Source organism: Muntiacus reevesi, chromosome 17, assembly GCF_963930625.1.
Source record: "Muntiacus reevesi chromosome 17, mMunRee1.1, whole genome shotgun sequence".
Classification (NCBI taxonomy): domain Eukaryota; kingdom Metazoa; phylum Chordata; class Mammalia; order Artiodactyla; family Cervidae; genus Muntiacus; species Muntiacus reevesi.
Window position 1 is genome coordinate 58,915,130 of NC_089265.1, and position 9,568 is coordinate 58,924,697.

Sequence of the window (9,568 nt, forward strand, 5' to 3'; positions counted from 1 at the left end):
AGTGATAGGATTTCTGGGCTAATGAACCTCAAGATTCTCACATACAGGAGGTAGCCAGACTCTGTCTTCTTCAGCAGTCTAGAATGCCTAACCATTTATAGAGATAGTTTATTTGATTTTGCTTAGAATTTTTTGTAAAAGGTAATATGCTCACATGGTTTAAAAAAAAAAAAGTATGCACTAAAAGTTTCACTCCCACTTCTTCCCCCAATACGTCTTACCCCTCGTATAGGTGATCTTATTAGTTTCTTGTGAATCATTATAAGAAATTTGAAGTTACTTCCCTTGAAACCATCTTGGTAGGGCGGGGATATGCACTCATCTTCATTTCACCTATGAGGAAACCAAGACTTAGGGAGACTCAGTGAAGGAAAGAATGAAAAACTAACCAAAACCAAACTCAGTGTTTTTCCCAAAATGTCACTACGACTTTCAATAAACCCACCATGTCTGTGGTAAGAGCTTAGCTACCAGGCCCAGGATGAAAGAGTGGGCCCGAAAGGCAGGCTGAGCTGCTGAACCAGAGCTCCTTACGTTTCCTAACACGACAGAGCCTGCAAAGGCAGTGATCAACCCAGGTCCTTCCTAAAGAGAAGAAGGACACACGAGGCAAATGACTACCTGGAAACAGCACTTGTTTCATCCTGCTCCTTCATCCCATACACCTGCCACAAAGCCCTGTCAAGCTTTCCTGTGAAACATTTAGCCTATCCCCCCACCCCCTTCTCTTTTCACAGCAGAAACACTGGGCAGACTTCAGTCACCCTACATGTGGGTTGCTCTCACAGACTTTTAATTGGTCTCCTAGTCCACAAATAGCTTTAACCTAAATGAGCATGTATTATACCCAATTTCCATTTGTAACATGGGTGTAAATTATGCTGGTCCTTTAAAAAGTCTCTTTTTTAATCTTTCAACTCCATGCTGTGGAAACAAGCCCATTAGTGTGTTAGTGAAGAAAAAAAGAAAAAAGGGTCACGTAAAGAAGACTTGCTCCAGCTCAGAAATAAAGCTAGTCAGTCATAAGAGAGAAGAGACGTATTTAGAAAATGGATAACTAAATCATGATGCATCCATGTGCTGGAATAGTACTCATAAATAAAGAGAAATGAGCTACTGCTTTACTCAACAACCCAGATGAATCTCAAAAATATGTTGAGTGAGAGAAGTCAGACACACAAGAGTACAGGTGGTGTGATTTCATTTACATGAAGTCCAAAAACAGGCAGCATCGTCTCTCGGGGATCTAACTGAGAACGCGGGTTGCCTCTGATGGGGCACTGGGAGGAGTACAGGGGGATGCTACAGCCATGTCTTCCGTCTTGACTCGGGTGCCAGCTACACCGCTGAACACCTTCGTCATAAGTAGCCAGCTGAAGACTTTCCTGCTGGTCCAGTGGCGGAGACTGCGCTCCCAGTGCAGAGGGCACAGGTTCAGTCCCTGGGAGAGAACCCACGATCAGTGCAGCCAGAAGAAAAGCTTTTTTTCAAATTTTTAAGAGTTACCCCCAAAGTCACCAATTGTAAGTTTAACATCTGTGCATTACACGTAATTATTCTTCAATTTAAGAGAGAAAGATAGGAGAAAAAGCAAGTGAGAGGGAGGCTGACCTTCTTAGGCTGTTGCAGAAAGGAGAACTGGATGTCCAAATACAGTAGCTTCAGAGTAATCCCTGCCCTCTCTCAACTGCTCTCTAAAACACATTTTAAGAAATTGGGAAATTAGGGATCTCCCAGTTCAGTTCAGTTCAGCTCAGGCGCTCAGTCGTGTCCGACTCTTTGCGACGCCAACACTGTACAAAACCTGACAGAAATGTCATGCCAGAAACTTGGCAACATCTCTGCTCTTATAAAGTGTGTGTCGCAGCGGGATGGAGCAAACCTGACCCAATTTTGAGCTCCTATCATGCCCACCTCCATTCCAGAAGCAGACTGCCTCAGAAAGGGTGGGGAGGCCCTCGGTCTGTCCTCTGTGCTCTGGGGACCTCCAGCCCTTTTGGAATAGATCTCAGGCAGGCAGAGCACCTTTTCCCAGCATCCATACCCACAGTCAGGAGCCACCTCTGCCAGCTTGCATGCCTTTTTTTAAGGAGACTCTGCTCACCCTTTTGATTTATTTATGATGTGTACACACTACTTTATCTATTTGCTAGTTTGGCTGCACGGGGTCCTCATTGCTGTGTGTGGGCTCTTCCCTAGTTGCAGAGAGCAGGAGCGGCTCTCTAGCTGCAACGCACGGGCTTCTCACTGAGGTGCCCGGGCTTCAGCAGTTGCAGCACAGGGGCGCGTCAGTTGTGACTTGTGGCCCGAGAGCTGCAGGCTTCAGGAGTTGTGGCAGGTGGGCGCACGGGTTCAGCTTCGAAGGCTCTGAAGCGTGGGCTCAGTAGTTGCTCCACTACATGTGGGATCTTCCGGGGTCAGGGGTTGAACCCATGTCCCCTGCAGATTCTAAGAGACGAATCCTTTTTTCTCAAAATTTCCTCAGGAGGCATCAAATGATCCACTGTCTTCTAGTTACCCGTGTTCTATTAAGTCTCAAGCATTTTGATTTTTGAGCTTTCCATTATAACCTTTTTCTCTCTTAGGACACTTTCATTTGTTTTTTCATTATAAGATGCCTTGATGGGCCATTTCAGTCTGGAAATCCAAAGGAACTGTGTTTGTTATTGCTTGATAATTTCATCCTTTACAGCTGTAGGTACTGAAAATACTGGCATTTGGAGTTCTCTCCATGGAAATGCCAGCTTGCTTCCTGATCACCATGGAGTGATACCCACTAGTCTCTAAGACCTACCAGTACATCAGAGTTTCTGATCATCTTTTAAGTCCCTCTCTCGTAAATGTGAATAGATATTCAAGGATGACCATATACTCAGGAAAGACTTGTGAATATTAACAAAGAGAAACCTCACTAAAATAGAGTTGGGAGGCCAGAAGGGGAGCTCTCATGCATGTACTGCACAACATCAATATAGATCCCCACAGGTAGAGACCTCTCTTGCATCTCTGGGAGGAAGCGACACTACTATACTACCTTGGGAGGAAGAAAAACTTCTCCTTGCCTGGTATCATCTCAGCCCGATTCCTCCAATGGGCTTTTTGTTTCTAACAGCACATCCCAATCTCTCCTTCTCTTCTATAGAAGAGTTTCCTTTCGCTTTCTTAACTGGACTTCCCAGCGGTCCACCACAGTTGTGTGTCCAAGTTGCAATTCTTTGCTGGCCCCAAATAAATTCACTTTGCTGGCAAAAGAACTGGCTGTTACTGTTGTCAGATAACAGACTCTAATACAAGAGCCAGAAATCTGAGCTGGTAAAAAGGAACTTGGAGAGGACTTCCTGGTAGTCCAGTGGTTAAGAATCCACCTTGTAATGCAGGGGACGTGGGCTCAGTCCCTGGTGAGAGGACTATGATCCCACATTATGTGAAGCAGCCAAGCCCAAGTGCCACAACTAGAGAGTCCCTGGGCCACAGTGAAAGATCCTGAGTGACACAATCAAGGCCCTTTGTGCTGCAAATAAAACCCAACACAGCCAAACAACTGCAATTTAAAAAAAAAAGGAACTTGGAGGAAATGGAGACAATTCAGAGATCACGATAAAACTTATCTCCTCAAAGATAAGAGGTGTTACATCAATGAAATAAAAACAGGATGCTATAAAAATGAATAATTATAAAGACAAAAAAAAGAGCCCTCCCTTGGAAATTACAGCTAAAATAAAACAAAATTTGGTTGTCTTAGATGTTTACTCTTAAACCAGTCACTTTCCTCAGAAGAAAATCCTCCAATCTCCTGCCTTCGGAGATAGCCATTAGCATCCTGGAACTAAGTGGGGGAAGGGGAGTCAGAGGGGAACCTAGATTTGGGATGTGGACTCCATTTTATCTTGGCTCTATTTCTTGAATTCTGATTAGTCAGATATTGGACCTCCTAGACTGACCCTTTGATTTTATTTGTCCTTTAGTATATTTCACTATCTTTTTGTTCAGTTTCTGGGAAAATTTTCCCAACAAGTCCGCCACTGCTGCTGTTCTTCACTAAGTTGTGTCTCTTTGCAATCCCATGGACCGCAGCACTCCAGGATCCACCGTGACCAACCAGAAATCCCTCTGATACCATGCTACATCTTGTCTGATTATCCAGTCGACTCTTGAAGAACACAAGGTTAGGGTTGCCCATCCTCCCTAAAGTTGAAGATCCATGTAAAACCTTAGAGCCAGCTCTCCATATCCAATTTCCATCCGTGGATTCAGTGAACCTTATATTGTATACAAATGTAATTTATATTTACTGAAAAAAATTCACATGTAAGTGGTCCCACACAGTACAAACCTGCACTGTTCAAGGGTCAACTGTGTATTCTTTGGGGGACGAATGATAAGAAACAGGAAGGGAGAAATATGATGGGCAGCATAGGACTAGTGGTGTCGCTGTGCGCTCTGAAAGGCGTGTTCTCCACCTTTTACGTGGTCAGTGGAGATGCACTCTCACCTGGGCCTGACGTCCCCAAGTCCAGCGCCGCTCCAAACCCACGCCTCCAGAGAGTAAATTTCTGGTCTTCTGCCATTTGTCCACTGGCTTCCCATTTGCTAAACTGTCCCAGAGGGTATAGACAGAAAAATAAGTGAATAGAGAAGGAGGTCCAGAAATAGACTTAAGAATATGAAGAGTTTAGCATGTGATACAGCTTACATTTCATATTCATTGAGGGAAAGATGGTTATTTAACACATGGTATTGAGGCAAGTAGCTAACCATTAAAAATAAAGAAAATTAGACCTTTACTTCAAGCCATACATTAAAATATTAATCTATATAGATTTCACATAAAAATGAAACCAGAAGTATCAGATGAAAATATATGTGAATACTGATATAATCTTGGGATGGGAAAAGCTCTCAGGACATGAAAGCAATAAAGATTAATTTTATCTTAAATAAAAATTAAAAAATTTTCATCACCCTCACTAGTGTATGTGTATGTTTATTAGTACATACATACATACAATTTTAAAAGCAAACAACAAGTGGGGGAAAATAGCTTGAAGATCAATATCAGGCTAAGTGTTAATATTCTTAACATATATGGAGCACTTGTTAATAATTTTAAAACACCAACAGGACATAAACAGGTAACTCACAAAGGAAAACAAACAGCCTTAAATACTTGAAAGAAAATTCAACCCCATTAGTTATATGGGCTCCCCTGGGGGCTCAGAGGTTAAAGTGTCTGCCTGCAATGCGGGAGACCCGGGTTCAATTTGTACATAAGAACAAATTAAAGTAAAAATGATATATCACTGTCAACTTGCTTAATTGATAAAAAAAAATTTACAGTTTTATTGAGATATAATTCAGATACCATAAAGGTCACTTCTAAAGATGACAATCTAGTAGTTTTTAGTGTATGTTGAGAGCACTGCAACCATCAGTATCAACTTCCAGAGCATTCCTGGGGACCTACCTGGTGGTCCAGCGGCCAAGACTGCACTCCCCATGTGGGGGCCTAGGCAGGATCCCTGGTCAGGGAACGAGATCTCACACGCATGCAGCAACTAAGACCCAGCACAACCAAATAAATAAATACTTTTCTTTTTTTCTAAATTCCAGAGCATTCCTGTTACCCTAACAGAAACCCCACACTCAGTTCTGTCTGACCCTGTGCGACCCTATGGACGGTAGCCCGCCAGGCTCCTCTGTCCATGGGGTTCTCTAGGCAAGAATACTGGAGTGGGTTGCCATGTCCTCCTCCAAGGAATCTCCCTGACCCAGGAATCAAACCAGCATCTCTTCCATCTCCTGCACTGGCAGGCAGGTTCTTTACTGGGAAGCCCTCTTTGTACACTGGTGCCAAATCAAATCCTGCAGATCAAAAACTGTGTCCCAGTCCCAGAGAACTTGATTCTTGCTTTTTTAACAGTGAGTCAAAGGCCTCTGACAAGATTAAGGTGTAGGCTGGTCTTGCACTCCCTCCTCTCAGCCTCTCTCAGGTGGTGGGTCTCCTAGTCCTAACGAGCTTCTCCAGTCCCTTTAATCTTGCCTCAGCTGATTTCTTGGCATACCTTCCTTGGAGTGCCTCCCTTGTTAGCAACTGTTCACATCTGCCCTTTGGAACTCATGGAAGGTCACTCAGACTCAGGACTGGAGTCTTGACTATAGGAAATGGGGGACAGAAAGGCCTTTGTGCCTGGGATCCCCACAGGGCCCCAGTCGGTTTCACTAGCAGTCACTCCCGATTACTCCCAGCCTTTGGTGACCACTAATCTATTTTCTGCCTCTATGAAAAAGTGAAAGCGTTAGTTGCCCAGTCGTGTGGGATTCTTTGGGATTCTGTGGACTGTAACCCGCCAGGCTCCTCTGTCCTCATGTAGCCCAGGCATGCTCCCCTTGCATGGAATTCTCCAGGCAAGAATACTGGAGTGGGTAGCCATTCCGTTACTCCAGGGAATCTTTCTGATCCAGGGCTCGAACATGGGTCTCCTGCATTGTAGGCAGATTCTTCACCATCTGAGCCACCAGGGAAGTCCGTATGGATTTTCCTATTTTAGACACTCCATATAAGTGGAATCACACAGTCATCTTGTCAAAGTTCTTTCAGTTAGCATAATATTTTTACAGTTCGTCCATGTTGTAGCACAAAGCAGTACTTCATTCCTTCTTACGACTGAAAAGAAACCCCACTGTATGTATATATACACCACATGTTGCTTATCCATTCATCAGCTTACGGACATTTGGGTTGTTTTCCAGTTTATGACAATTATTAATAATGCTGCTATGAACATTCATGCACAAATTTTGTATGGACATATATTTTTATTCTGTTGGGTATATACCTAGAGGTGAAATTGCTGCCTCTATGTTTAACTTTATGAGGCACTGCCAAGCTGTTTTCCATAGCAGCTGCACCATTTTACATTCTCCCCAGCAATGCACAAGGGTTCCAGTTTTTCCACATCTTCACCAACACTCATTATCCATCATTTTAATTACAGCCATCCTAGTGGGTCTGAAGTGGTATCTCACTGTAGTTTTGATTTTCATTTCCCAAATGCCTAACGATGTTAAGCTTCTTGCTTATTAGCCATTTGTATATTTTCTTTGGAGAAATATCTATTCAAACTTTTCTATCCGTTTTTATTTTGTCATTGAGTTCTAATAGTTCTTTACTCTGGATACAAATCCCTTATTAGATGTATGATTTACAAATATTTTCCCTCATTCTATGTATTGTCTTTTCATTTTCTTGATGGTGTCATTTGAAACACAAGTTTTAAATTTTGAATAAGTCAAATTTATTTCTTGTTTTCTTTGGTTTGTTGTACTTTCACTGTCATATCCAAGAAAGCTTTGCCTAATCCAAGGTCATGAAGATTTACTTGGTTTCCTCTGAGTCTTATAGTTTTATTTGTGTGTGTGCTCAGCTGCTCAGTCATGTCTGACTCTTTTCAACCCCTTGGACTGTAGCCCACAAGGCTCCTCTGTCCATGGAATTTTCCAGGCAAGAATACTGGAGCACGTTGCCATTTCCTACTCCAGGGGATCTTTCCGACCCACGGAGTAAACCCTCATCTCTTGCGTCTCCTGCATTGGCGGCCAGATTCTTTACCACTATACCATCTGAGAAGCCTCTTATAGTTTAGCTTTTGTATTTAAGTCTATGGTCCATTTTGAGTTAATTTTTGTATTTGCTGTGAGGCAGAGGTTCAACTTCATTCTTTTGCATGTGGATATATGAGAATTGATGCTCTTGAACTGTGGTGTTGGAGAAGACTCTTGAGAGTCTCTTGGACTGCAAGGAGACCCAACCAATCCATGCTAAAGGAAATCAGTCCTGAATATTCATTGGAAGTCTTGATGCTGAAGCTGAAACTCCAAACTTTGGCTACCTAATGCAAAGAACCGACTCAATGGCAAAGACTCTGATGCTGGGAAAGATTGAAGGCAGGAGGAGAAGGGGACAACAGAGGATGAGATGGTTGGATGGTATCACCAACTCTATGAACATGAGTTTGAGTAAGCTCCAGGAGTTGGTGATGGACAGGGAGGCCTGGTGTGCTGCAGTCCACGGGGCTGCAAAGAGTAAGACATGACTGAGCAGCTGAACAGATATGAGTCCAAGCACATTTTGTTAAAAGACTATTCTTTCATGTTGAATTGTCTTGGCACCCTTAGGTCTTCCACCTTGTCATTAGGTGAAAAATGATAAAGATTTTTAAAGATTATATCCAATTTAGGCAAGAATTGAGGGGAAATTTTACACACTGCTGAGGAACAGCCTCCGAAGGGTGATTTGCCATGTATATCTGATTTGAAAAATACATACTGATTCAGGAGTTGTACTTCTAGAAATTTATTTCAAGGAGATAACTGTAAAAAAGATGCATGAATGAACTGTTGCTCAGTTGTATCTGACTTTGTGACCTCATGGACTGTAGCCCGCCAGGCTCCTCTGTTCATAGGATTCTCCAGGCAAGAATCTGGTGTGGGTAGCCATTCCCTTCTCCAGGGTATCCAGTGGTGAACAACTGAAGTAACATAAATGTTTATCAGAAGACGAGGTGAATAAATTGTGTTACAGCTATACAATGAAATATGATGCAGACTTTAAAATGATAAAATGATTTATTGACTTGGACCAATAACTGTGACTTACTGCTAAGTGAAAAATAAAAGCATGTTACAAAGCACCCTTTAAAGTAGTATTCCACTTACATATTTTACATATGCATCTACATTCACAGAAACAGCTCACTGCTAACAAGAAATGTTAACAGTGGTTGCTGCTAGGTAATGGGATTTTAGCTAGCTTGTGTTTTCTTCTTTATACTTTTGGTGCTTTTTATGCATTTGCACCATGAATATGTATTGTCTTTATATTCAGAAAGAGAAAAGCTATTTTCATTTTGCAGAAAAATGTCCTCAAGGAATATATATCGTAGAAGACTATTCAATGGCATGGAAATGTGTTCATAATATGTTAACTGAAAAGAGCAGGTTACAGTATCCCACTTAAATTTTTTAAACGTAATATACACATTATTTCCTAGGTACTATGATACCTTCTTTTACCACTTACTATTTCTGAAATAAAAATGTTTCTTGCCGTCAATATGAATATTTAATGTAGTGGCTTCCCCCTCCCTGCCTGCCTGCAAAGCTGTTATTAATGAGATGACGCTTCTGGCAATCTGAGACCTGAGAAAGTGCCATATGTGTGTAGAGAAAAGACTGGAGGAATAGACACCAAAACGTGAGCAATGCTTAGCCCTGAACTGAGATTTTAATTTTTTTGTTAAACATACTTTCCAAGTTTTCTGTAGTATGTGCATAAACACACATAAAAGAAATCAGGAAAGCGGCTGCTCCACTTTTCAAAGAAGCAGAGTGTGAGGGTATTTGGGACTTTGGGCCTTTACAAAATAAGAGACTAGCAAATTAGGGTCACGCACGCCACCTCAGAGTGGTAGTGTCAAGAGTCTGCAGTAAGGGAGGACCACCTTGCCTGCCCACCAAGGGGCCCTGGCTGGGCAGCAGCTGGTAAAGCAAGCTTGAGAACAGATGGGAG

General features: G+C 42.4%; 1 long non-coding RNA gene across 1 annotated transcript; it reads right to left on the bottom strand.

The window, feature by feature from the left end:
* Window positions 1–1,220: 1,220 nt before the first annotated feature.
* Window positions 1,221–6,436, bottom strand: LOC136148630 (uncharacterized). Its single transcript, XR_010659532.1, has 4 exons — window positions 5,465–6,436; window positions 4,493–4,595; window positions 1,612–1,694; window positions 1,221–1,441 (listed from the first exon to the last, which is right to left on the bottom strand). It is a non-coding gene; the product is annotated as an uncharacterized lncRNA (long non-coding RNA).
* Window positions 6,437–9,568: the final 3,132 nt, after the last annotated feature.